This window comes from Sceloporus undulatus, chromosome 1 (assembly GCF_019175285.1).
Source record: "Sceloporus undulatus isolate JIND9_A2432 ecotype Alabama chromosome 1, SceUnd_v1.1, whole genome shotgun sequence".
Lineage (NCBI taxonomy): Eukaryota > Metazoa > Chordata > Lepidosauria > Squamata > Phrynosomatidae > Sceloporus > Sceloporus undulatus.
The window spans coordinates 58,587,662-58,615,559 of NC_056522.1; the positions used below are offsets into that span (position 1 = coordinate 58,587,662).

Below are 27,898 nucleotides of genomic sequence, written 5' to 3' on the forward strand. Positions count from 1 at the left end.
TTAAAGCTCTTTCAGTGACCCCAGTGGATCTGCTATTTATCTTGATGCCAACATTCCCATACATTTAACTCTAGAAACTTTATTTTAAAAAAAGAAAAGAAAAAAGAAAGTATTTAAGACATTAATTTCATCGAATATTTACAATGTAGGCCTTGAGAAAGTATCAACTGACTACCTATGAGGCACAATTCATCAAGATGTTCTTCCATGACGGCTCCACTAAAAAGATTCGGAGAACTGCAAAAGCACTGCTGCAAATCTACAGCTTCACAGATTATGCCAGTGTGGGACAGGGTTAGAGGGTGTAGGACTTGGGAGATCCTGGCTGTAACCCAACTGAACCATGAAGCTCACCAGGTGAACTTGGTCAAGGTACTCTCTTTCAGCCTAACCTACCTTATGGTTTTATCTTTATATATGTATTTGATTTATATACCCTATTTCTCCAAACAGGGGACCCAAAATGGGTTACAATATAAATTATAACAAAATAGTTAAAGCAGTATGTGATACAAAGGTTTTTTAAAAAGCATTAATCAATCCAGTTTAAACACATTCAATACATATTGAATATTAAAAAAAACCCAGCACACCCATAGCACATTATTCTACCCCAACCACTTAAAGACAGAAGGCCTATTTGAATAAGAAGATCTTTGCTTGCTGGTGAAGAGAGAGCTGAGAAGGGACCAATTGAGTTTCCCTTGGGTTGGATTCCACAGAATAGGAGCAGCTACTAAGAAGGCTCCCTCCAGTGTCTTCACCAGATGAGCTTGTCAGGGAGCTGGGAAGGAAGCATAAGTCCTCCTTTGAAGATCGCAAGACCTGGACAGTCTCATATAGACTAAGCTTCCAGTTAGCCTAGATCTAAGCTATATGAAGCTTTATAAATGATAACTATCACTTTGAATTGTGCCTGGAAATGGACTAGTAGCCCGTGAAGTTTTCTCAACAAGGGAATTATATGCTCCCTATTACCAGTTCTGGGGAAAATAGGAAACCACGTGTGCTACCTTCATCTCACCAGATGAAATGCAGCATATTAGTGTAAAAAGTAAATAAAGTAAAAAAGTAATGCGTCAGAACAGGACCCACACCCCCAGAGTGTTGTGGAGTTTCCCTCCTTGGAAGTCTGTAAACAGAGGCTGGAGGGCCATCTGTCGGGGGATGCTTTGATTGAGAGTTCCTGCATGGCAGGGGATTGGACTGGATGGCCCTTGTGGTCTCTTCCAACTCTATGATTCTATGATTTTATATGCCTTAAAAACCTCTTCCTCCATTCAGCACCAGGAATGCCTTCCCAAGAAGATCACAGGCCACTACACCTAAGAGGCCCCTGTTTATAATTACCATCCTTTTAAACTCTGAAGGCAGGGGCATCAGGAGAAACAACTCAAAACCACCTTCCTTAACTTAGAATCCTCTGGATGAGTGGGACTACAGCCCCCAATAACCCTAGCCAGCATGGTCTTAAAGGAAGGGGAAGAGAATCTCAGAAACTGACTTTAGCATCTGGAAAGTAAGAATCTGTATGTATGTATGTATGTCTATACCTTCAAGCCACCTGTTAAGCTGTGATGACCCTATACATTTAACAGGGCTTTCTTAGACAAGAAATACAGGTGGTTTTGCCATTTTCTTCATCTGAAATATAGCCTATAGCTTTTGGCATTCTTTGGTGGTCCCCCATTCAAGTACTAAACAGACTTTACCCTAGATCAGGATCACAAAGGATCTGGTACATTTAGGACATGTAGATAGTCCCATTAAGCTGTATGAGTAATGCAACACTAGAAATATCTGTCATAAGAAAAGTATTTCTCAGAAAACTTTGCAACTCATACCCCTGTCCCTAGGAGACTTTCATTTATTATTTGATGAAAATATTCATATCCCACTCATGAATCTCAGGGCAGCAAAGAACTCAAACAGTTTAGCACAATTTAAAACAGGAAGAGTAATTTAAACAGACATATTAAACAACCTGACAGGTTAAAACAAAACATTTTTATAACCAACCAAAACAGTTTTAGATAGTTTAAAATGATGCATATGTCCAGATTTTTAGGAAATTAATTAGGCCACAAAGGACTTTTTTTTTTACTTAGCATCAGAATACAACCATGAGTGACATCAATATTCTAAGGGAAGAATAGTCCACCAATGAGTTGCTACAGCAGAGAAGGCCCTCTCCCATGTTGTCTCACATTTAGTGCCCTCAGGCAAGTATATATAGAGATAGCTGTTCCTTCAAGTATCAAGGTCCTAAGCCATTTAGTGCTTTAAATGCAATCATCACCACTTTGAGTTCAGACTGGGAGTGTATTGGCAGCCAGTGCAATTGCCTTCAAATCAAATCAATATATGGCTCCTATGGTGTTCCAGTCAGCAGACTAGCTGGAGCTTCCAAATTGTGTTCAAAGGGAGTCCTACATAAGGTGTATTGCAGTAGTGTAACTGGAAGATAACCAGTGCGTGGACTACTAAACTATTCCTGACAGGAAAGACCACAACTGTTGGATCATTTGAAGTTGGTCCCACATGCTCCGAGCAACTGAGTTTTCCTGGGCCTCAAGTGACACATTGCCTCAAGGGGCATACAGCCCCATCCAGGGCATTTTCCATACCCAAAATCTTGGACCCAAGAACCAGCAGTCCGCATCGACTCCATCTTATCAGGACTCAGCTTCAGTTCGTTGGCCCTCATCCATCCCACTACAGCATCCAGATACTCATCTAGCACGTGCACAGTCTTAGCTAACCCTTACAACAAGGGCTGCTACCACACTGCAGAAATAAAGCAGTTTGACACCACTTTACTTCCATGGCTCAATGCTATGGAATTTTGGGATTTGTATTTTTGTGAGATACTTAGCCTTCTCTGTCAGAGAGCTCTAGTGTCCCACAAAATTAAAAATTCCAGAATTCCACAGCATTGAGGTATGGAAGTAGTACCAAACTGCTTTATTTCTGTAGTGTGGCAACAGCCTCAGAGAAACAGAGCAGAGTTTCATCAGCATACTGATGGCAACAGTTTGGTCATCCTTTATGGAATGCCCTCCTTGGTACTGAGGCAGCATTGTCATTTTACACAGAATTTTTTGGCCTAAATTCAGTTGCTAATTCCAATTGGAACAGACCCATTAAAGCAGAATGATATGTCAACATTTATGTAAATCCCATTGATTTAATGGGTCCACTTTTAGTTGGGACTAGCAATTGGATTTAGGCTGTATAGAAAGAAAGCCTTGTAAGCCCAATTCTGCTGATGCTCCTCTTTAAATTGCATATCTCACTCCAAAAAGGACTGAAATGGGATTAATTCCATGAATTATTCAAATAAAACAAAATGCTGAAGAGCTTCAGTGGATGCACTTTTGCACAGCACTGAAAAATACCTGGCACTGTTAGATTTTATATCTGACAATGGAGAATTTATTCTCTTAGCTTTGTTACCCAACACATATCTCAGTTATGATATTACAGTGTCAACATAAACATTATTAATATCTGCAATAGTAGAACTTCCAAGGAAGGCTAAAAAGTTATAGGGGTGTAGTAAATAAAGGAAGACCTTTTTAATCTCTCTGCAAAATTGGAAAACATGTATCCCTTCTTAAATAACAAGTGTTTTTAATCCACTTTCCTGTTTGTATTATTAATAATATATATATCACTTCTTAGTATCCAGAGTAATATAAAAGTGTTATGTTTTGGAATAAACTGGGGCACTGAGGGCTATTTACAGTTTGGAAACTGAGCACTAAATTAAATGTTATGTGAGAATTTTTTTTTGACTGAAGCTCCCAGAACTTGCTTTTAGAATTGCTCAGTACGTCTGCTAGCCATATTGGCTGGAGGTGTCTCAAAGCTGAAGCCCTTCCAAAGTAACCTTTCTGAGTTCTGGGAGCTCCCAATGTAATTTTATTCTGCTAGCAGCTGTGGGAGGGCATAATTTGGACTGTGGTCATAGTCCTTCAAAGAGGAACCTAACCCTTTCTCCTAAACCAGTTCCCTGATGGAATTTCTTATTTGAGCTGCTACTGGCCATGGAGGGGAAAAGAGGGGAACAAAACTTACATTGTGCCTTTAAACCAAGGTCCTTCACTTTAAACATGATGCTTTTCCCAAGTGCTACTCTACTGAAAAGGATCTGTGAACAAATATTTTGGAGCGCAGAAATGCACCTCTGCTCATATATACTCCAGTGTCAGATTATTAAAATGTTGGAGCACACTGAATGGCATTCAATGGCAAATAGTATAAAGTGGAATGAATTCAACAGTAAAGTCAAGTTCTAAATTGTAACAACTGTTATTTCCTTTGAAATACATGCAAGATTAACATTTTAATGTCCTGTTTAGATAAAGCTTTTAAAACAAATTCCCTGCCTTTTTACTGAAACAACTGAGATGGAGATAGATATGCTTAAATGTTTTAAATTCTGCCATTTTCTCTCATCTACAGCTATGCCTTCACAAGGTCAAACGAAATTAGTACCATATGATTTTTGCATCTAATCTGAGGTACAGAATTATAATTATTGTCTGTTGTTATTTTGAAGAGTCATTATTAAAGCAAATGCTAAAATCATTCTGGGATCCATTGGGATTTTTTTAATGTTTTGTATTATATATAACACTATGCAACATTATGCATCTTTTACATTGTTAATGTTCTCACAAAGTCCCACATGCTCACCAGAATTTCCATAAAACAGTACATCTCTTTATGCCAGGGATGGGCAACTGCACACGAGTTGGGAGCCATTTCACATGCACTCCATGAGCCACACCATTATTCCTCAAATGACCAGAAGTGACATCATGCCACTTCCAAATCTGGGATTCTACCAAAAATGAATTAATGGACTCTAGCCACCATGTTTTGTAGACTTTGGGTTGGTCCTAGGGTTTTGGAGCTGAAAATTTAGCTGGAAAAATTAAATGATAGACTTTGAGGACTGCAGAGGCCACAAAATGCCATCCGAGAGGCCAAACTTTCCATACCCTTGCTTTAGACAGAGTGGATAGTTACCTCATAAAGCAGATACTCTGGAGATGGGGAGCAATGGCAACATACAACACAGCTGTATGTGCCACACAATCTAACTAGGGCCTTCTATGTCTGTCTACAGCTCTAGGATTCACCAAAAGATCGGTCTCAGCATGTACCATTGTAGCCCACACTGTAAAATTTGGCATGCTTCAACAATGTTTAATTTCAGATGTATGTTGGAAACATTCCTGGTTGTCCAAACCTTCCCAAAATACTCCAACCTTTTATCTTTTAAGTACAATGTAAATGTTCACCAATATCCTGCAACAGCTACTTAACTACAAATGTTGGCTCCATCCGCCAAGCCCACCTTTACAGCCAAGCAGCTACATCACGTGAAAGATGTCTGTACAAATGCCAATCGGGGTGCAAATAGGAGGATGTTCCTCCTCCTTCTCACCAGTAACAGAGGCTGCAACAAAGAATTAGAGGTCCTGTTTTAGATTGTTCTACCTTGCTCACTGGAAGGAGAAGTCTTCACTTGGTGTGGATGCTGGCTAATAAGGTGGATGCTGGCTAATAAGGGGGGGGCATTTACAAATGTGGCAGGGGCGCGTTCTGGACGGGTCCTATCAGGCGCCGTCGTTAAGCGCAAGGGGCGGTGCTTCTTGACACGCCTTGCCCCTCGCGCATAATGACTACGTCAAAATGGCGCTACCGCATAAAGATGGGCGCCGCCATTTTGACGTCACGTATGCACAGTGTCTGGACGTTGCGCACTGGAAGTGGGGCCGCAAGTGTGTGCCTCGTGCCTTGCTGCGCCTCTTCCGGGGCGCAGGAAGAAGCGCCATTTTGGCGCTTCTTTGTTGCTGCGCCCGGGAACCACGTGGTTTGGCTGCTGCGGTTCCCGGACACAGCAACTGGCAGCGGCGTGAGACCGCCCGTTTTGGGCGGTCTGTAACGCGCCAGTAGCACCATAATTATGATTACATACTATTAGTGAATAAACAGCATTTACAAATCTGTAACTCTAGGTTATGAATCTGCAACTGCAATACAGAATGCCAGCCACTGTGTTTTAATTCTGTGCAGTATGTTACCATTATTTATCTTTTAAATTTTTATATATCACATTGCGATTTTCAAATCTAAGTAGTTTCTAAATAATCATAAATAGATACAGTGGGCCCTTCCCATTTGTGGGGATTCGGTTCCAGCTGTCCCCCCAGTTGTGGGGAAATGTGGATGGTCGAGCCCGATATCATTCATTGGGTGGTGAGGTATATGTTTCCACGTCTTCATGTCCATGTGCACATGCCACCATTAAATAATATAGGGCATGGCAAACCACAGATGCTCCAACCCTTGGATCACTAGCCAAATAACTAGATTTGGTGGACCCATTGTATAGAAATAAGCGCAGGTTTGGTGAGCTTTCAAGCATAGAATGGTATGGATTGTGCCATTTTTGAATGCTGTTTTAGGTGTCAGGAATAGTTCTGAATCATAATCATTATCTGTGAAGGTGTATGACTGTAATCACGTTTTCGAAAAATGGCTGCACTGCACAGTGATGTTTAGTTGCCAGTTTCATGCATGGTCCGTGTCACTATGCATGTAACTCTGTGAGCACACTGACATTGGGTGTGGTTTTTTGTAAGCTACTCAGAGTATTCAAAAGGTTGCATTGCCAGCATCAACATCAGAGAAGATGACATGTGAGATCTACTTTCAAACAAGCAAAACAGCATGTGCAATTCAGCTGTGCAGTGGCTGCTGTGTTTGAAACGATAGTGCGAATACACCAAAAGAGCAGCTGATTGTTCACCCTGCTTCGGGCCACTTTGGAGTACGCGGAGGACTGGAGCACAGCTTTGGTGCATCTTCTGGTCTCTTAAAATGTGTGTTTCATTTAAACAGCATACCCCCAAAGTGACCCGAAGCAGCTTTATTTTGGCCTGTCTGTACGGGCCCTAACTACAACTTTAGAATGAAGCATTTTTTATGGTGGGAGGCAGAATATTCTTGGAGTGTTGTCCCTGAACTATTGGAACTTGAAAACCCAAACCCAGTTTCAGCTGCTAATCCCAACCAGAATAGACCCACTGAGTAAGTGTGGTTTACATAAATGTTGACTTACTATTTTAATGAGTCTCTCCTAGCAATTGGATTTAGGCCATAAATGGTAAACTGACAGCAAAGACAGCTCCCCACTGGGAATTTATCATTAGTAACACTGGCTGTACACTTTCTAGTCATCTTAAAGTTACTCAATTCCTGGTATCTCTAATGAAAAACAGACGTTTCACGGTGAATATGGAATGTGCATCTTGAAAAGCATAGACAAAACAACATGTCTCTGTCTTCCACAATGTCCCACCTCTAGCTTGTTCACCCCAGAGAATAACTGAACTAAAGGGAGTTTAGGAACCTAAGTTAAACCATATTATCCATGGTAGTTAATTAGCTTTTATGGCAAAGCTGGGGGTTGTAACAAATGCAAAATGATCGTTAACAACTAATTGTGGTAAACAATTTAAAGTGATTTTACTTGAAATCAACTTTGTCCTAGATGAGATCTAGTTACTCCCATACAAACAATATATCAAATATACATGGAGAGAGAGAATTTGCCTCTCCTGTAGAACATAATATAGTTTACAAAATGCATGTAAAATGCCAGTTTTGCTATGGAATGGTAATGGAGAATGACATTTGAGAATTCCTCTTAAGAGCCAAAAATCCAGATGTGTCTAGATATGTATATAAGATACATGTCAGACTCTGTTCCAACATCAGAATTCTAGTGCTGGTTTGTATCTGAAGTTGAAACAGCACAACTCCCTAAAGTGAGCTGTATTCTTCTATGCCTACTGCCCAAGGGATGGAGGGAGGCATAGTGTGCCATGGTTGCCAGTAGGACAAGAAACATAAACTTTGTCAAGCTGTTTGCCACAAGCAGGAATCATACAAAACTCAATGCAGAAATAACTTTTCAGTACCAGATGGGGAACGCATGAAGTATTAAAACAGTGCTTAAGAGTGCTTCTGAGCATGTATCGCACTCTTTCCCTCACCAAACAACAAGAAGTCATCTGCATATTTTTAGGATTTAGAAACCGAGTGCCATGGCAGGTGGCTTGTTATACAGGAAAGTTGGATCTCAGTTAACTTATTTTTAAAAATTAAGCCTTGGCCATATGATACAGAAGCAGAGACAGGAAAAGTTACTTGTCTGAAGAATATACCAGAATGCATGCCATTTATGAATTCTGAGAGTTGTAACCCCAAAAGTAAATTTTCCAAAATTTGGAAAGAGGGGCGGAACCCTATGGGGGAAACATTTTTTTATTTGTATATTTAGCTGAAGTTCTTTTCTCATTCCTAGTACAGCAGACCCCAGAAAGATCTCTCTATGTGCTCTTGCTAACTGATGCTCGCACATGGAGGGTACAGTCAAGAAAGTGGTGTTTCTTAGTACAAAAAATCATGATGGAAGAAAGGAACTAATGGTATGTTAAGAGCTGAATCCATTAAGGATTTACAGATTAAATACCTTATGCTCAAAAGACAAAAAGGAGCCAATGCAGATGCAGTTCCTCTCTATTTCCAGACTGGAGCTGCATCTATGCTGCAGAATTAATGCAACTTGACACTGATTTAACTGCCATGACTCAAAGCTATGGAAATCTGGGATTTGTATTTTTTTGAGATATTTAGCCTTCTCTGTCAGAGAGCTCTAGTGCCAGAACAAACTACAGATCCCAGGATTCCATAGGATGGAGCCATGATAATTAAAGGTATGTGAAAAGGCTTTAATTCTGCTGTATGGTAGCCTTTGTGACTGATGGCCTTAATCTGGAATGCAACTGTAGGACTTTATCACACGGGGAAAGTCGGGGAGAAACTGGGAGTTTAAACAGAGATTATCTAGTGCAAAACACAATACAGTGGTACCCCGGGATACGAAAGCACCGCGTTACGAAATTTCCGGGATACGAAAAAATTCTATAGAAAAAAACTGTTCCGGGTTACGTTTTTTTTTTCGGCTTACGAAAAAAAAAATTTGGTGCTTTTCGGCGCTTTTTCGCACGAAATCGCAGCTTTTAGCGCTAGCGCCTATGGCTTTTTCGGCTTGCGAAAGATTTCGGGTTACGAAGGGCGCCGCGGAACGGATTATTTTCGTAACCCGGGGTACCACTGTATTGCAATTAAGATTTTCACACACATCACTATTAAACAGGCAATAAACATCAACTAATCATTTTCAGGATTTCCCCATGAATGATTTGTTGTTGTTTACTGCCTGTTTAATAGTGACGTGTGAAAATCTTAACTGTGGTATTGCATTTTGCATGGGATAATTGCTGTTTAAACCTGATTTTGCCTGATTTCCCCCATGTGATAAGGTCCTATGTCAGGCAGATGAACAGTACTTATATCCAATGCACTGTCATACCTTTCCCCAAGGAATTTGGGGAAATAAAATTATTTGACACTGCTAGACATTTTGTACACTGTATCTCCATGTGTTGGAAATGACTTGAAGACACACAACAACAAACAACAAATAATGGATAAAACATAATATTCTGTCATATTGTATAATTTCCATTTTGGCATCACTTCAGAATAGACAAAAAGACATAGAACTTAAAACGGTAATTACATTCAACATTATAGTGTGTAATGTATGAGACATACTTGTTCCATGTACAAATGGAAGGGAAAATAACCTTGATTAATTTGTGCCCTAAGCAGACCACAGCCAAGGCATCAGATTCAGACCTATTATATATTTTGCACTATATTTCCCCTTTGGAGCAAATCCTTCTTACCTTCCATAACTACAGTTAGAAGATATATGGATACTGGCATCAAGCATTTTTAACATTAGCCAGGTTCCCTGCTTAATCAGGATTGAAAAGCTGATCTGAAGGTGGATAATAAGCCTTGGTAAAAGGAGAATCTGGTTAATCTCAACTATGACGAATTTTGATATTATAGCTGTTTCCCTTAACTGTGGTTCAGATGGGATGAAGAGTCTGCTCAACAAAAAAGGGAGGCTAAGGCAGAGTGAGCAGGTTTGAAGGATGCAAGAGTCATTGCCCAGGAGGTGAGGTTGCTTCCATTTTGTAACACAACCAACCAAAGCTTCTGGAAGCACAATTATACTGGGAGGGGTTGAAAAAAGGGGAGTTGATAAGAGCTGCAACAATGGGCTGTGGATTACATGATTCACAGCCTTGGGCTGAGGGAGGAAGCATACCTTTTTCCTTAGCTGTTCCACATCCCATCGCCATGGTGGAGAGAATGCTAGTACTGCATATATCCCATCCCTAAAACTGAGGTTTTAAATCCACAGTCCAAGGCTTTCCACCCCAATAAAATGCCTTAATCTAAATGAGGACATGGCATGTTTTTAAAAAGCAGGTAAACTTGGGAAAAGAAGATTAAGCCAGATACTAAGCATAAAACGATCAAAGGCTGCCTTCCAAGCATACTTATTTTGAAAGGAAGTTCCATTTAAATGACCAAAGCCAGCTTCCAAGTTCATGTTTTAAGGCTGTGCTAATTACCTTGACTTCATCACTCCTGAATCCAACTACCTCCCAAGCTTTAAAATAATTATAAACTATTTTACTCATTCATCTCTTATTTCATCTGCTACAGACCATGTCATATGAAAACGATGAAATTGTAGGAGCTACCTAGCACTGAATAAGCAGCTTAGCGAGAATAAAGAAAACATTTTCATCCGTGAAGCTAAAAAACCTACTTCTCTTGGCTGCAGTGAAGGTTTTCAACCCACCCGCCTCTTCTGACTTTCCTGTAATTAGCTCTGGAAAATGCTACAGCTATAACAGGATCTTGCAGTTTGCTGCACTGAGGCAGTCAGTAACATACAGGACCAGAGGGGACCGCTAGCTCTTAACTCACTAGAGTAGTGAATCTGCTCCAAGGTTCAGTCTAAACTTTAAAAGAACTATAAAAGATGCTGAATCCATTTGGATGATTGGGTTTTACGTCTTGTAAAGCTCCTTTAAAGTCTGGATTAAAACCTGAAATGGATTCATGACCAGTCACTACAGGGACCTGGGAAAAAGCTCCTTTTTTGTCCTAGTCTCAGTGCAAGGGCTTAATTTGTCTGTTGCAATATAACTGGGGCCCGGAGTGACCAGATGTCCTAACTGCAAAGGAGAACAAGACACCACAAAATGTTGGACATTCAAAAAAAATGGAGGATAGGAACAAATAATAGCTATAAACACTATTTTAAATATAAATTCAGGCTTCTTCATCATGCTCAAACTGGAGGACAGTTTGGAATTCTCCCAGGACAGGTCTGGGGAAAGGAGGGCATCTGCTCACCCTGTAGGGACCCAGTTCTTGCTTGTTCCTCCTGAGCTAAGTTCAACCATGACTAGGCTGGATTGGACCAGAAGCTTTATCTCTGTGGTTCTGGAAAAATACGAGGCAATAGGGAAGGTGATGCAAAAGGCAAGGACATTCATTAGTCAGAACTAAAATGATTCTTGCAAGATTCCTGGATACCTCTGAGAAGGGCCTGGGCTAACATCAAGAATTCTAGCAAAAGGGATCTCTAACAAGAACCAGAGCCAGGCCTCTGTGTGCCCCTGTATATGTGTGCATGCTTTGCCTCTCTGCCTCCTCCCTGTCTTGCACAGCACAGAATGAGATACACACTATGTATACATGATATGCACAATTGGCAGAGCTTGAAAAAGTTACTTTTTTCAAGTAGCACACATCTCTCATGGACAATAGCCATGCTGGATGGGAAGGTCTAAGAACTGTAATTTAAAAAGCAATTTTTCCAAGCTGTAATAGCTGGACATATTTCAATAAGCAGTCTCCTGATGGATTTTTTTTTACAAGATGAATACTGCTGATCAAAATTATTGTTAAGATTACAGGTTGTGCCTCTCTTATATGAAATGCTTGGGAGCAGAAGTGTTTTAGATATTGGAATATTTGCATATACATAAAGTTGAAACCCAAGTCTAAACACAAAATTCATTTATGGTTCATATACTCCCTATACACATGGCCTGAAGGTAATTTTATACACAATATTTTAGTTTTGTGCATGAAAAAAAGTTTGTGCACCATCAGAAAGCAAGGGTGTCACTATCTTAGCCACCCATGAGGACAATTTTGGATTTTAGAGTATTTTAGATTTCCAGATAAAAGATACTCAGCCTGTATTAACATTTTCTTTAGCCTATCTATGCTAAAGACTAGCTGTAGTCAGCTGCTATCTTTGGCCCCATTCCTACTCGCTCATTTGCCCTAGATAGGACTGAGCAGATCTGGGTCCCCCCCACATCGAATCTGCCTGGAAAGAAGTTTGACTGCCCTTTACCTCAATTGGGGCAATTTGCCCCTCTGAAGTTCACATTTGTGGTACCGGTTTAAAATGTCAATCAAATTCACTTCCGCTTTCGTCAAAGGTGATGTATCCTACAGCCATTGGCCAACCGGATGGGTGCTTCCCCCCTCCTTTTTTTAAAAAAAACTGGCAGCAGTGTGTGCATATTCTGTCAACTTGTCAAATTTAAAAACCTCCAGGTGTGTTGTATGTATTTGGGTCATTACAGATTATGGCAACCCTAAAATGACCTTATCCTGGGGTTTTCTTGGCAAGATTGGTTCCAAGGAGGTTTGCCATTGCCTTTCCCCTGAGGCTGAGAGAGTGTGACTCCCCCAAAGTCACGGGTTTCCACATGCCAGCCTCTAGCCTCCCCTTCGCTTCCAGCCCAATGCTACCTCCGAAGCTCTTGCCTCCCCTCATGCCATCCTCGTCCTGTCACAATAATAATAATAATAATAATAATAATAATAATAATAATAATAATTCCTCACCCCAGAATGTCATCTCTGCATCCTCTTGCTTTGCTTACCCTCTGACTGTGACCCCAGAATGCCTTTACATATGTAGCAAAAGCATTCAGATATTGTATCAGTTTGCCAAATTGAAAGGGAAATATTTGTAACATTCGCATTATAGCATTCGCATATTACACACAAAAAATAATTTTAAAAATTGCAAAGGGAAATGTAGCACAAGCAGACACATTCTAGCAATATGTATCAACCTGTAAAACTATTCGCATAGTCTGTCAAAAATAAAAATTCCAAAAGAGAGAGAGAGAGAGAGAAGGCTGCCTGCGAGAGGGGAGGCATGTTCCATTCTTGCCCTCCTCTAACCTAATCCCTCCCCATGAACTTGACCCTTCTTCCTGCTTCTTCCTCCTCCTTCGCCCTGATCCTGCCCTCCATGGCACCCTTCCTCCCCTTCCTCCTCCTCCTTCGCCCCGATGAAGGGGAGGCATGTTCCCTCTCTGCCCTCCCTCTGACCTAATCCCTTCCCTGAACTTCACCCAAACATGACCGATACAGGTAAAACTCCGCTTTCAAAAGACCCACACCAAGGGGTATTTGCCCCTCAATGGGTGTGCAAACCTCAAATTCGGGTTTTATAGAATCGGGGCCAATATGAACTTCCCACTTTCAATCCGGTTTCTGAACCGGGGTAAAAGGTAGTCTGAATGGCCCCTATAATTCTCAGCAGACACACTGAACTACAACTACTATGAGTATTTGGGGTGGAAGGAATCCTGATAATAAAGAATGAAGTAAAACTGATTCAAGGGTGTAGTGCTCAGGGGTGCCAATTTGATTCTATTCATTTATATTCTGCCTTTTCCCCAATACTGGGACTCAAAGAGGCTTACCAATTATTAAAATCAGTACAGCTAAGAAATACAGAAAAAACATCAGTATGTATCTCTCTGTGCATGTTATTATTTAAACTAATCTACAGAGCTAAAAGCATTTACAGTTCAATAAAAGAGAATTTAAAAAAACCAACAAAACCTTACATTATTAAAAGGCCATCACATTCACTTCCTAAAAGCCTGGATAAATAAGGAAGTTTTCATTTGTTGGTGGATGGAGTTTAAAGAGGGAGCCTAGCTTTCTAGCTAACAAATCCTAGCTTCCTTGGGGAGGAAGTTCCAAAGTCCAGGAGAAGCCATTGAGAAGGTCATCTCCCTTGATCCCAACAAATGATCCTGGGAAGACAGTGGGACAGAGAGATGATCAATGATCTTAGATCCTGAAGCAGCTCTAATAGAAAAACATGGTCCTTGATTTGGTTTCCAGGATCATTTGTCTCTCCTTCCTACCTTTGCAGTTTCTACCTCTCCTATCTTTTACATACTTTGTAGAAAGATATGTGGATAGTTGCTTAGGATTACTATTGCAACATGTCTTAATAAATGCATAATATATGACTCCATTGGTTTCTTAACAGGCTGGGACTATATTCAAAACTGCAATATGAGAATACAGTACACACAGAATTTTGTGGAGGGTTGGTGATCATCTGAAGCAAACTTGCTTACTATCAAACTGGAAAATAATTTCAATGAAGGTGAGTTGCTAAGAATTCAAATTATCTCACTCTGGATGTTCTATAATGTAAGAGAATGTCACATGGACAATGGAATCCTCCCCTGTTGAACCATGATGCAACTCTTGATCCAAAAGACACATTTGAAGAAAGCTCCTCATTGTTCCTGCTGAACAACATCCTAAAATTGCATTAGTTCCCCCTCCCTTTCTCAGGGACACTGATGAATTATGGAAGAGTAGGATTAGTTAATGACTCCACTCTTAATACACACATACACACCCCCTATCTAAAGATTCTTTTAAAATTTCAGAACCATCCATCTGCCAGATATATTATTACTTCCAACACCTTCTTTCAGTTGGCTGCTTCCAACTAAATGCCACTCCCTCATTGCACTGAATATATTTGCCACCTCTCTATAAATGGAAGTCCTACTGCTAAATTATCAAGCATAGAGAGTGAATGTAGGGAAATTGCCAGAGGGAAAGAACTGAATGAAATTAACACACTCTCTGACAAGATGACACCCTGACAACTTAATTGCTGTATCGCAACCATAATTAACATAGTAAAGCTCACAGCATCTAAAATCAGACATGAATTTGTCAAGTAGATGGGGTGAAACATGGTTGCAAGGGGCACCATATGATTTTAAGGACGTGGACACTACAAAGGACAGATAGAATCCACCCCATTGCTTCATTTGTGCCATAAATATTATGGAAGTCACTACACTACATGGGGTGGAAAATCTGTGCTACTCCATAAATTGCCTAAGTCCAACTTGCATCAGTCCTAGCCATAGTTACAAATGTTCAGGGAAGATGGGTGATGACATAAAACAACAGCAAACCTCCAATGAATGGTTTGACAGCAGCGTACCAGAAAGACTATCTCCATTCCTCCATTTCATGTTATAAATCAAGATCTCCCCCTTAAATGCACCATTTTGGTGTCAAATCAGATCCACATACTTAAGACCAAAGCAGATGTTAAAGAGAATGCATATTCCCTGTGATTAACTCATTTTCCTCCAAAAATTGAATTTCCTCAGAAACACATGCCTCAGCAATCAGAGGGCTTGAACAGAAAGGCCAAAATAAAGCTGCTTCAGGACACTTTGGAGATATGTTGTTTAAATGATGCATGCATCCTAAGAGACTGGAAGCTGCCCCAAAGCCACCCTGCAGCTTTGGTGCAGCTTCTGGCCTCTTAAGATGCATGTGTCATTTAAAGAGCATACCTCCAAAGAGACCCGAAGCAGCTTTATTTTGGCTTGTCTGTTCAGGCCCAGAGTTATACATTCAGCCCATGTTTACTTTCAAATGACCAATAAAAAAGAACATCAAATGCAAAATACATAGATGGGGACATCATACGCTATTGCAAAGTCTTTTGCCATTTGAGAAGAATTTGTTTTTGATATGTATTTTAAAATGCTACATGTATTCTTTAGTTTAACCCTCAGTGGCTGTCCTTCAGCTGTAGCAGGAAACTTGTCAAAGCCTCAGCCAAAATATGTTTTATTCAAACTTGCTTTCTAAAGCAAAATATGAGGGCAAATAAAATAGAATAAGCACTATAATTATCCACCTTGAATTACTGGCATTGGGTGGGCCACAGGTCCAAGAAACAAGCAAACAAGAAAGATGAAATGATGGCTTCTACCCGATTAGCTTCAGATGATGAATACACAAATTCACATGGAGCCGATTTATTAACCACTGTTAGGTGGACCTTGGTCCATCCATTCCCACTCACTGTCATTATCCAGAATGAGAACCAGATGTTGAAAATGTTGGGATTTTGGATTACACATTTTTTTGAACTACAGATCCCAGAAACCCCAGCCAACATATCTAATGACCACACTGGCTGAGGACCCTAGGAACTCCCATCCAAAAATATTTTTTTCCAAACACATACTCACTCAATGGAACCTCTCTGTTCAGAAGCAAGGAAGTTCTAACCATCAAAAGAACATTTGTCTGAGGATGCATCCGCATTGCAGAAGTAATCCAGTTTTACCCCACTTTAACTGCCATGGCTGAGTGCTATGGAATTCTGGGAACGGTAGTTTGTTGTGGCATTTGCAGTTTGTAGTATGATCGTAGATCAAGTTGTAGTTTGTTATGGCACCAGCTGTGGCTCTGTTCTGGTGCCACAACCAGCTACCATTCCCAGAATTCCAAAGCACTGAGCCATGGCAGTTAAAGTAGGGTCAAATCAGATTATTCTGCAGTGTGGATGCAGCTTCAGTCAAGCCCTGGATCTCTAGTCTCTTTCAAAAAGGCATTTCTTATGTTTGACAAGCCTCTTGTAATATTATTTGTACCACCAGATACTTTGTCAATCAAAGACAGAATATAAAAAATAAATCCAAGTTCTAGTTAAGGTATGACTTGTGTTACTATTGAAGACCATTTAAACCCATCAACTAAGCATCCCATGTGAAACACCCATAAGCTATGGCTGAAAGAACAGCAAACAGAGAACCAAGCAATAAATTAATTAAGGAGCCTGTGAAAAGAGGAGAGTGAGCCCAGCCGAGTGAAGGTAGCACCCCTTTCCCACTGCACATGTCTTTTCAAATTAATGTCTACCTCCCCAGCATGGCTGGAAAAATAAGTGTCAGTGAATTAAACTGAACAAATGTGCCCATGTGTTTAGACTACCTCTAGGCTGTCCTACAGATTTTGGACCTTCTTGTGTTCAGTCTAGAGTTTCTCTTCAGCCTTCGCTCCCCACGGAAGCAGTTAAGGTCACAACTGCTTGACTATACAGTACAAAAATTCAGTGTCTGAACAGACTTTTTTTTTTTAAAGAAAAAGAACTGGTCAGTCCAGTTAAAAAGAAGAAGAAGAAAAAAATATGGAGCAAGCTGCCAAAATGGATTTTAATGCAGGAAAGGATTTCTGAAATAAAGAGGGTACATTTGCCTGAAAAAGCAAATTGGCAGTGAGATCAGGAGAAGCGTAAAACATGATACTGCAGAGACACCACAACTGTGCAATAAATCTGGGCCAGCAGTTAACACTCTCAGTCTTCTCCTTTAACATGTTTTAAGAAATGACAACACTGATGCACACACTCTTCTGGTGCCACAACAAATGACAGTTCCCAGAGTTCCGTAGCACTGAGCCTTGGCAGTTAAAGCGGAGTCAAACATGACATGGTTGCACATGCAGCCATGTTGGCTTTGTGCAAAGGGAAGGTTCACAGGTGAGAAGTTTATTTGTTCCTAGAAAGCTGGTGGATGTGTGAGAGAGGGGAAATCTGGTACCTTTATCATCTAAAATTGTGATTGTTATCATTTCCTTTGTTTAAACACAAAAGCAGAACTGGTGTGACAGTGGTCATGGCAATCCAAATGAGAATACGGCTAAGTGTCAAGATTTTTAATCCCTTAACTGCATTATTTCTACACAGGGGGAAGAGGGGGATTTAGGCGTGGGGTTTCAGGGTCCGACTCTGGAAACCAGGGTGACCAGGCTTGGTCCTCCTTTTCCAGGACACACCCTACATTTCCACCTTCGGTCCAGGAGGAGTGCCAAAATGTCCTCTATTTGGAAGATGACTGAGAAGCATGGGCTTACAATTATATGAGTATTTTGAGCTTTCAGTTGGCTGTGTCCTCATTTTTCCTCAAATGTCCTCCATTTGGCAGTGCCTTACCCTCCTTTGCAGTGAGGACATCTGGCCACTCTGGAGGCCAGGGGTCGATTTCTCCGCATGGCCATGGAAACCCACTGGTTGACCTGGGGCAAGTCACACTCTCTCAGCCTCAGGAGAAGCTCCCCCCCCCAAAAAAAAAAACAAATCTTGCCAAGAAAACCCAATTACAGTATAGCTTTGTTCGCCTTGCGTTGCCATGAGTCCAAAAGGAGTTGAAAGACACAAAACATGCACACGCTCACACACCTTCCTGGGTTCTTTCAAACACATGCTTTGATTTCTTCTCTCCCCTCCTTTCCTCTCTGGCAAAGTGATCTGTCTGGCATTAGAATTATGAACCGACTGCATCCAATCTGGTACCCAGAGGCCTGTATTGGCAGGACCCTTCCCACCATCCTTGGTGCTGGTCCCTTTTCAAAGGCTGAGCCTCCTTTTTCCCCAGTGGCCCTTGCCCCAACTGGGTGACCAGTTGTCCTCCAGTTCCAGGACATGTCCTACATGTCAGCCTTCTGTCCAGAAAGGATTCTAAAAGGTCCTCCATTTTGAGCATCGCTAAGGAGCATGGGTTTACATTTACATGCAGGAGAAACAGACTTGGTCCTGCATTTCCAAGACCTGCTCTACATTTCAACCTTCTGTCCAGGACGAATTATTATTATTATTATTATTATTATTATTATTATTTTATATCTCGCCTTTCTCCCAATATAGGGACTCAAGGAGGTGAACAAGTATAAAACAATACAATTTAGAAACAATACAAAGTATTACAATGCCTTTTGGAATGCCCTCCATTTGGAACAAGACTGAAGCAGCACGGATTTCTATTTATATGCAGGGTGACCAGATTGGTCCTCTTTTTCCAGGACATGCCCTACATTTTCGCCTCCTGTCTGGAAGAAATCCCCCAATATATCCCCCAATCCCTCCTTCCTTGGAGGTCTTTAAACAGAGGCTGGATGGCCATCTGTCAGGGATGCTTTGATTTGGATTTCCTGCATGGCAGGGGGTTGGACTGGATGGCCCTAGTGGTCTCTTCCAACTCTACGATTCTATGATTCTATGATTATATATATATATATATATATATATATATATACAGAGAGATCGATAGATAGCTCGTAAAGGGATGTATATATATATATATAGAGAGAGAGAGCGAGAGAGAGAGAGAGAGAGAGAAAAGAGATATATACTGTATGCAGTACATAGATCAATAGACAGATATAGTGGTTTTATATATATATATATATATATACCGTATATGAATATCGTAAAGAGATGGATATATATATATATATATATATATATCTCGTACAGATTATATATCTATATACATAAATATTATATATATAGAGAAAGAGAGGGCCTGGCAGGAACAGTGGCTGAGGCTCCCATGCTCAGGATAGCCAGACCTGGTCCTCCTTTTCCCGGACGCGTCCTCCAGGCCCCCTTCTGCCCAGGAAGGGCCTCCCTTTGGAGCATCAGGGCTTTGCTCCTGGGGTCCAGGGGGGGATTCCTACCCTCTCCCTTTGGGGAGCCTAACAATGAAGCCTCTCTGGGGGAGTGTCCTCCTCTCCCCTTCCTTTCCCTTCCCTCCTCCCTGCGGTCCTCCTTCTCCTTGCTGCTGTCAGACGGCCCTTTCCCCTCCGCAAGGGAGAGGCTGCAGTAGCAGCAGCAGCAGCAGCAGCAGCAGCAGCGAAGCCCCTTCCTTACTTGCAGCCGGGGCCAAAGGCGTGGGTCTCTCCGCTCCGTCTGTGGCTTCGCTGCCTGCCTGGCTCTGCAGGGGCCTCCTGGGCAGACGAGGGACTGGCAGCAGCGGCAGCGGCAGCAGCAGGCGCTGGCCTCCGGGCGCAGAGGCGCCTCTCTGCTGCTCCTGATGATGCTGCTGCTGCTGGTGACTCAAAGGCGGCGTCGGCGTCGGCTGCAGCAGCAGCAGCAGCAGCAGCACCTGTGTCCGCCTGTCACCCTCCAGCCCCGCCTCCTCCTCTGCCCCCTCCCTCTCCGCTCCGCCCCCCCCCCGCCCCCCCCCCCCCCCCCCCCGCAGTCATTGGCCACCATAGAGCAACTCCAAGAGCACCCCAGCCACGCATCCCTTTAAGGATGTACTACAACACATGACAGTACTTGCCCATAGAGAATCACTGGGGAATCATTGGGCAAGTATCCCTCTATGCTTTCTTACCGGCAAGTATTCCCCAATGATCCCCTGTGGGCAAGTATGGTTTCTCTATGGGCAAATACTCTCCTTTGTTTTAGTATGTGTCCCATACCTTTATGGGGCCAGCCACAATGCACAATCCCAGGCTGCAAGCTTTCCAAGTCACACTGGCTTCGCCATCCGGCAAACAGGAGAAAGGAATGGATGATGCAAGTCACAGGGTTGCATTTTGCTGATCCTGGTCTTTTAGTTCAGGTAGTGAGGGCTATCTGCAGGCAGCACCTCCACCCCACCCCTATTTTCTGGCATGTGGTCACTGGTACATTTGCAAGGTCCAGGAAATTTAATGACCCTTTGCAATTCAAAGGAAATGCTTCCTTGGAATCCAGCTGTCTCCTTCCTTTGGGAAGCCACCACAGGCTCCTATCTAGGTAGAGGACACTGAGACCTCTTTCCCACTTACCTCTTGATTCACTCCCTGCACTGATTCTTGAAACCAGTTCAGCAAACTATGTTTGCACCGATTTCAAGAATCAGTGCAGGAAGCAAACAAGGCGGCTTCCCTGACATGCCTCCCTCCCTCCATCTTCCTGACCATACTGGGGGCGGAGGAGATGCCGGGGTGGAAGGAGAAAGGTAAGCCGGGAGGATGGAGGACAGAGGATGGAGAATGGAGGTATGGCCAGGAAAGCTGCTGCCGGTGGGAACCAAGGCAGATTTGAATCCAATTCTATTCCGCTTGGTTCTCAATTGGGCTGAATCAATTTATTTCCAAATGATTCAGCCCAAGCAACACCCCATTTTACCAGTGTAAAATGGGTAAAAACCATGCCCCCCCCTTCCAACTCGCTTCAGGGATTCGAATTAAGTGGGAACCATGGTGGTTTAAACCGGATCGAGATCCTGTTTAAACCGTAGTGGGAACGGTTTAAACCATTTCCCTAGAAGCGTTCATGTTTTGCGTCAGGAAAGCTTTAGGCAGTATACAAACCAAGCATGCCAATCAGTCCCAATATTAGGAAAAAATGGCTTTATCTTTGTTGGCGGTATAAGACGCAGATGGCAAGTTGGCACCGCTTTAACTGTCCACAGGCTCCAGGCTGTGGAATCCTGGGAGTTGTAGTTATGTGAGGCATTTGAACCTCCCCCTGTCAGAGTAGTGTTTGTGGTGTTTGACAATTATCACACTGCTACACTGTGTGATTCATGAGGGGGACCAGATTTTTTCCGACATGTTCTCCATTTCAGCCTTCAGTCCAGGAGGGATTCCAAAATGTCCTCCGTTTGGAGCATCATCAATAATAATAATAATATTTATTTATTTTTAGCTCACCTCTCCTATGGATCAAGGTTGGTTACAATAAAAAGATTAAAAAAAAATACATAATACAATAAGTCATAAAATTTCACAGTCCCCAGCCTTCCACCAACATAAAAATAAAGGCACTTAATTACAAATTCAAAAAACGCTAAATAACAGGTTCAAGTTAAAATTAATTATTGGAACAGTTAAAAGGATAGGCAGACGATAAAAACAGCTGTGGGCAAATAGAGATTTTCTTTTTATGGGAGGTCAGTCAGGGAAGGCCTCCTGGAAGAGATCCGTCTTGACTGCCTTCTTAAAGGCATCTGACGGATCTCCTCCAGCAGGTCGTTCCACATTTTTGGAGCAGCCGATGAAAAGAAGCATGGGTTCATATTTCTAAGAGTGTTTTTAGCTTTTATTTTTTGCTCACCTCCTGCATTTTTTTTAATGTCCTACAATGCAGGAGCTGACCAAATAAAAGCTAAAAATACTCCTATTACTATAAATCCATGCTTCTTAGTTAGGGTTGCCATAAGCCAGAACCACCAAACCGGGATAAATGTAGGACAAATGTAGGGCAACATTTTCAAATGTAGGACATATTTTTATAAAAATGGAGGGCACACGAAAAAATTTGATGATTTTTAAAAAATGTTAATCTAAAGGCATGTTTCTAAGGCATGGTCAAAATGGAGGACATTTTGGCATTATTCCTAGACAAAAAAATAAAAATCAAGACAGGGGTGTATATATTTAATAATAAAAATAATGAAAAAATAAATAAAAATCAAGACAGGGGTGTATATTTATATATAATAATAAAAATAATTTAAAAAACAAGAAATAATAAAAATTAATAAAATAAGTATTTTATATTTTTAAAAAATCATTTAAAAAAACCAAAAAACCCAAGGCAGACCTAATGGCCACTGACTCACCTTTCCTCCTCCTCCTCCCCCCCCCCTCCTCCTCTGCCCCTATTCTGCCGTTCAAGGCACCCTTCCTCCGGCTCCTTCCTCCTCCTCCTCCTTCTCCTCTGGCTTGCGCACGCAGGAAACCAAGGCAAGTGTGCGTGCTGCCGCTGGCCCCTGCTGAGGCCCAGGCAGTGTGCACAGAGGAGCCTGTCCCCTTTGGCCAGCTGGCCAATGGCCAGCTGGCAACAAAGCAGGGGACGAGCTCCCGTTTCAGAGGCATGCGCGCGGGTGCATGCGCGGGAGGTGCGGCTGCGGTGGCAGCGGTGCTGCTGCCGCCGAGGAGGAGGAAGGCGGAGCCGGAGGAGGAGGTGGGTTGGCGCTGCCCACCACTCCAAAAGAGGAGGAGGAGGTGGCTTGGCGCCGCGGTCAGCCGCATTAGCGGTAGCGGCAATGGCCGCAGGAGCGGGCCCTGGACCGGGACCAAGGCATGGCTGGGGACTAAACCGGGCCGGGACCGGGAGGGGCCCCCAAAAGCGGGATTTTCCCGGGGGCCACCGGGATATGGCATCCCTATTCTTAGTCATACTCCAAATAGAGGACATTTTGAAATTTCTCCTGGACTGAAGATTGAAATGGAGGACACATCCCGGAAAAGGAGGATGTCTGGTCACCCTGAATGTAAAACATGTGAGAAAATTGCTGGGTCTGACCAAAGAAAAACAAAGACGCTCCTAGAAATATAGATTCATGCTGCTCCAGAGACTAGAACACGGAACAATGGATACAAACTGCAGGAAAAGGGATTCCACCTCAACATTAGGAGGAGCTTCCTGACAGTAAGGGCTGTTCGACAGTTGAACACACTCCTTGGAGTGTAGTGGGGTCTCCTTCCTTGGAAGTCTTTAAGCAGAGGCTGGATGGCCATCTGTCTGGGATGCTTTGATTCCTGCATGGCAGGAGGTTGGACTGGATGGCCCTTGTGGTCTCTTCCAACTCTGATTCTATGAGGACATTTTGGAATCCTTCAGGGACAGACGGTTGAAAGCAGGGCACGTCCTAGAAAAGGAGGATGCCTAGTCACCCTGAATATAGGACATTTGAGAAAAATGCAATGGGGCAGTAAAACAGTGTCCCTTATAACAAATAGCAAAATCAAGATTTGCTTTTTTGAACGTATATCTTTTAAAAAATATTTTCAAGCCATGGACGGTTGAATCTGTGGATAAAGAAACTGTGCATAAACTGACTGTATACACTTATAATGCTATGATCCCACTTCAATTGTCATGGCTCCTTCCTATGGAATCCTGGGATCTGGAGTTTAGGGAGGGGTATTTGGAACTCTCAGCCAGATAATTCAGAGCTTCTACAAACTACAAATCCCTGATTTCAGTGTAAGTTGCCATAGCTTTTGAAGTGTAATCGTAGTGCTATTACTTTGCTGTGTGAAAGGGCCAGCTTGTGCCACCCCCCTGCTGGCATGGCCAGGGAGCTGCTTGCTGTTGTTTCCTCCTCTTCCTCCTTCCAGCCAGTCTGATAGCTCCTGCTGATGGGAAGGGGGATTGAACCATTGGGCATTAAGGTGCCAGACTGGAGTCTCATGAAAGGGCAGCAAATGCATAGTTCGTGGTTCTCAAATGGTGGGGCAGGACCCATAAGGGGGCATGAGAGTTGCTCAAGGAGGGCACAAGACTTGGAGGCCCTGATCCTTCCTCCTCCCCCTCTTCCAAAACTTTTGTGTATACCCAAGAAAAGATAATATGTAACAGAAACATTTCTGTCCCTCTTGACACTTTGTCCACCATTTTTTCTTAAAAACATTAATGACTATTCAACCATTTGAAGATTGGCTCCTGATTTCACTTAATTGTTTTGATAAGGATGCTAACTGCCCACTACAAATGACTTATTCTGTACATGCATTGCTTGGGTCAATTTGAAGGGCTCCTGGTTGCAAGGAATATCAGGAAAACCACAGAAGGCAATCTCCTCCCTAGTGACATACATGCTTTTGTGTGTGTGAAATTTGCACATGTATTGAGTTAAATAGTGAATTTACTTAAATAAAACTGTTCTAATTTGAACTGTGTTATTTCCTTATCAAATGTTAAAATATGAATAGACAATGAATGTGCGAATGAACATATGTGTGTGTGTGCCTTCAAGCCATTTCTGACTTATGGCAACCCTAAGGCAAAGCTATCATGGTGTTTTCTTGGCAGATTTGTTCAGAGGAGTTTGCCATTGCCTTCCGCTGAGGTTGAGAAAATGTGACTTGCCCAAGGTCACCCACTGGTTTTCATGGTCAAGCAGTGAATCAAACCCTGGTTTCCAGAATCACAATATAACACTCTCACACTATGCCACAAATGATCATACACCCACTAAATAAATATTTTTATTTAAATCCTATGTTCAGTTGGGGGCACAACATCCACATATAGATGAAAAGGTGGCCCACAAGGGTAAAAAAAAATTGAATACTGTTAAGGTCTTTTTAGGCTTAAGTCTTTACATTGTTATTATTGTATTTTTATTGCCAGCCAGGAGCAGTGATTTGTGGGATTTTCTGCCTTACATGCCAAAAGAATTTGGCTGGCTTTAGCTGTTTTGTACTTTAATGTGGGCAGGTTGGTAGAGGCACCATTTGGCAGGTGGGTGAAACAGATGTGAAACTAGTCTTGATGGGTGTCAAGATGGCACAGCACGCATGACATCCTGACTGCCCTGTTGCAATGTCTGGCCAAAAGGACATCATGAGGATATGCATCTCTGTGCCAATATTGTTCCTTCCTAGAACCAATGGGAGAAGTAAAGCTTTGTACATGGGAACTGCTTTGGAGTGAGGGCAAACATGTCATTAATCTCTGCCAGGGGTAACTATCTTACAGGAGCAATATGCAAGCCACCTTTCTGTCCCTGTATTTGCTGCTTGGCCAAGTTTGACCATTGACATATAACAGTATGTAGTATTTGACATTTCTTGATGGCTGAAATGCACATGGATTTACTGCTTGACACACAAGTAACAGACTTCATGCCTGATACTTGTTTGAAGAAAAAAACAAACATGAAATTCTAACATATAAAGCAGCCCCATTAATTGAATTTTATACAGTATATAGAAACTGCCTTCCGGTGATCCAATTTAAAAATTGTGCATAAAATATGAGTAGCAAATATGGAAAAAATGTAGCAAATTTTTAATATTTGCAATTATTTGTTTCTGTTCTAATCAGAGCCGGCTTGAAACACCTGTAATACCCATCTGTTATGTTTTTCTAATCTTGTACAGTTTGTCTTGTTCTGCAGAAGATTTTTCTAAACGTAATATTTAGTTTGCATATTGAAACAGATCTAAGTAATAAAGTTTGCAAAATAAAACAGAGTAGAAAGTGTATTGTTTAGTATTGTTGTCCTTGCATATTATTGTTCTAGACTCATGCAAACGTCAGCATGTCCTGATAGGGTGATATCACTGAAAACTGTGATGTTTTGTGTTTGTTTAACTACATTGCCACTGCCCTGCTCTTAGGATGTATTCTTCTTATTCAGGCTTTTGAGCCTTTTCTATTTCCAGGATAAAAATACCTCAAATAATAAATAAATAATGATATGACCCTAGGCATCATTCTTTATTCATAGACCTGACTTGCATAGTACTATAACTAGGAAAAGGGCAGAAACACAAACATGAGGTGTTTTATGAATTAGATTTTTCCTTGTACAAAGATAATATTCATATTGGTGGAGAAACTGTGTATTTGCTGTAATTTTAAGTGTAGCAAGTGAGGTTTTTTGCCTTTTGCTACAAACATACAGATCAAGGGTTTGCGACTGCCTGCATATTCAGCTTGTGTTCTCATAGCAAATACTCCAGAAACATTGTATTACTGTGCATGTTCATTAATGACACTACAGGCTTGTTCACATGATCACAACTGCAGTCCTCCTTCAGCCGTCATACCCAGATCCAGTGTCAGCATCCAGTCTACTTGTCAAGACCTTAGCAACTCAGACAAACCCATCACAGATGTCTCCTTAAATCCTCCTTAATATGTTTTCCCTGCCTAGCACTCCTAGCAGTGCTGAGCAGCTGGGTTGTTTCATTTCCCACAATGAACAACAACAACAAAAAGGCTACATTGATGATATGAGAACCGAAATGACAGATAGACATCTGGTGCTACCTGTTCCCTCTAAAGTGAAGGCTCAAGGGCCTACTGATAGCAGAGGGCAACCACAAACAACACTTTGCCCAGTGCACACATGGAGTATGACCTTAGTTGTACTTATTTATTTTTACTGGACAAAATATAAACTGGAACATAGTCAACCTTGCCTTCTATCAAAAGCAGCAGAAGAGCACATTCACAGGGGTGGATGATGATGATGATTGCTGCTGCTGCTGCTATTGTCCATAAAGATAATATACTCTCTTACACTGGAGAACACATACTTTAAAAAAAAGTTTGAAAAGAAAAGAGAAAAAGATGGAAATTCTACAAAATTCAGGAGTATGGTTGTAGGAGATGGAGGAGGTAGCGTTGCTGGTGTCCCACCAGATTATTAGTGACCAGATAAACTTCCTTAATGATGGAATATTAGACCACTAAAGATTCAAAATTGAAATCAATAAATAGACTTTTAATAAAGTTCAGAAAATGGTGTAACTAGGGTGGAATGGTGTGTTAATGATTACTAGTGACAAACAGTAATAGGTGACAAATCATTCTAATAATGCAAATTAAGAAATAATTTGGAAATTGAGAAAACTATTGAGAAGGCAAGGTGGTGGGACTACATTGTTTCTGTACCAACCTATTGACATGTAGATCCTGAAAAGTATGTGTTTTGCCTGTGAAACAGAACCGCCCTTTTGACAGAAGACATCTGGATTCTCACAGTAGCTGAGCAACAGCATTGCCGGTTTGAGGACAGATGTTGGATCCTTTCTGCAACTGAATAATGACAGTACATTTTTCTTGTTAAAACAGTCACCCAGAAAGACCCAAAGAATGCTTTGAATCTGAAATATGTCATTCGTAAGTGTTGTTTATGTGGTATAGAAAGTGGAGAAAGAAAGTCAGTCTTTAATTTATTAACATTTCTGTACTGTTCAATAGCTTAAGCTCTCTTGGCGACTTGCAAAATAGTTTTCATGTTGTCCTAGCTGGTTCTCACATTGTTGTCCCCTAGGCTTGCATTATAATGTTCTTTCTGTAGATCTGTTAGCAACCGATCGATCCTGGCAGTCTGTTATCATCTTTTGATTGGTTGCTTATGGGACAGACCTTTAGTTTTGCTTTGGTAAGAAGATAACCTCTTTTTGGCCTCCTTTTTTTTACAATCAAGAAAGGGCTAGACTCATAATGTCTTTTCACCTCATCCGTTTCATTTCT

General features: G+C 41.7%; 1 protein-coding gene and 1 long non-coding RNA gene across 2 annotated transcripts in view; one reads left to right on the forward strand and one right to left on the reverse strand.

The window, feature by feature from the left end:
- The window catches only part of CDC42EP3 (CDC42 effector protein 3), a 51,144-nt gene extending 31,094 nt beyond the window's left edge, over window positions 1-20,050 (reverse strand). Inside the window, exon 1 of the mRNA XM_042446216.1 lies at window positions 19,832-20,050. The gene's annotated coding sequence lies outside the window, so the exon portion shown is untranslated. The remainder of the gene's footprint in view (window positions 1-19,831) is intronic.
- LOC121919529 lies at window positions 1-27,732 on the forward strand. Its single transcript, XR_006101495.1, has 4 exons — window positions 1-372; window positions 4,468-4,526; window positions 14,339-14,458; window positions 27,366-27,732. It is a non-coding gene; the product is annotated as an uncharacterized LOC121919529 (long non-coding RNA).
- The last annotated feature ends 166 nt before the right edge of the window (window positions 27,733-27,898 follow it).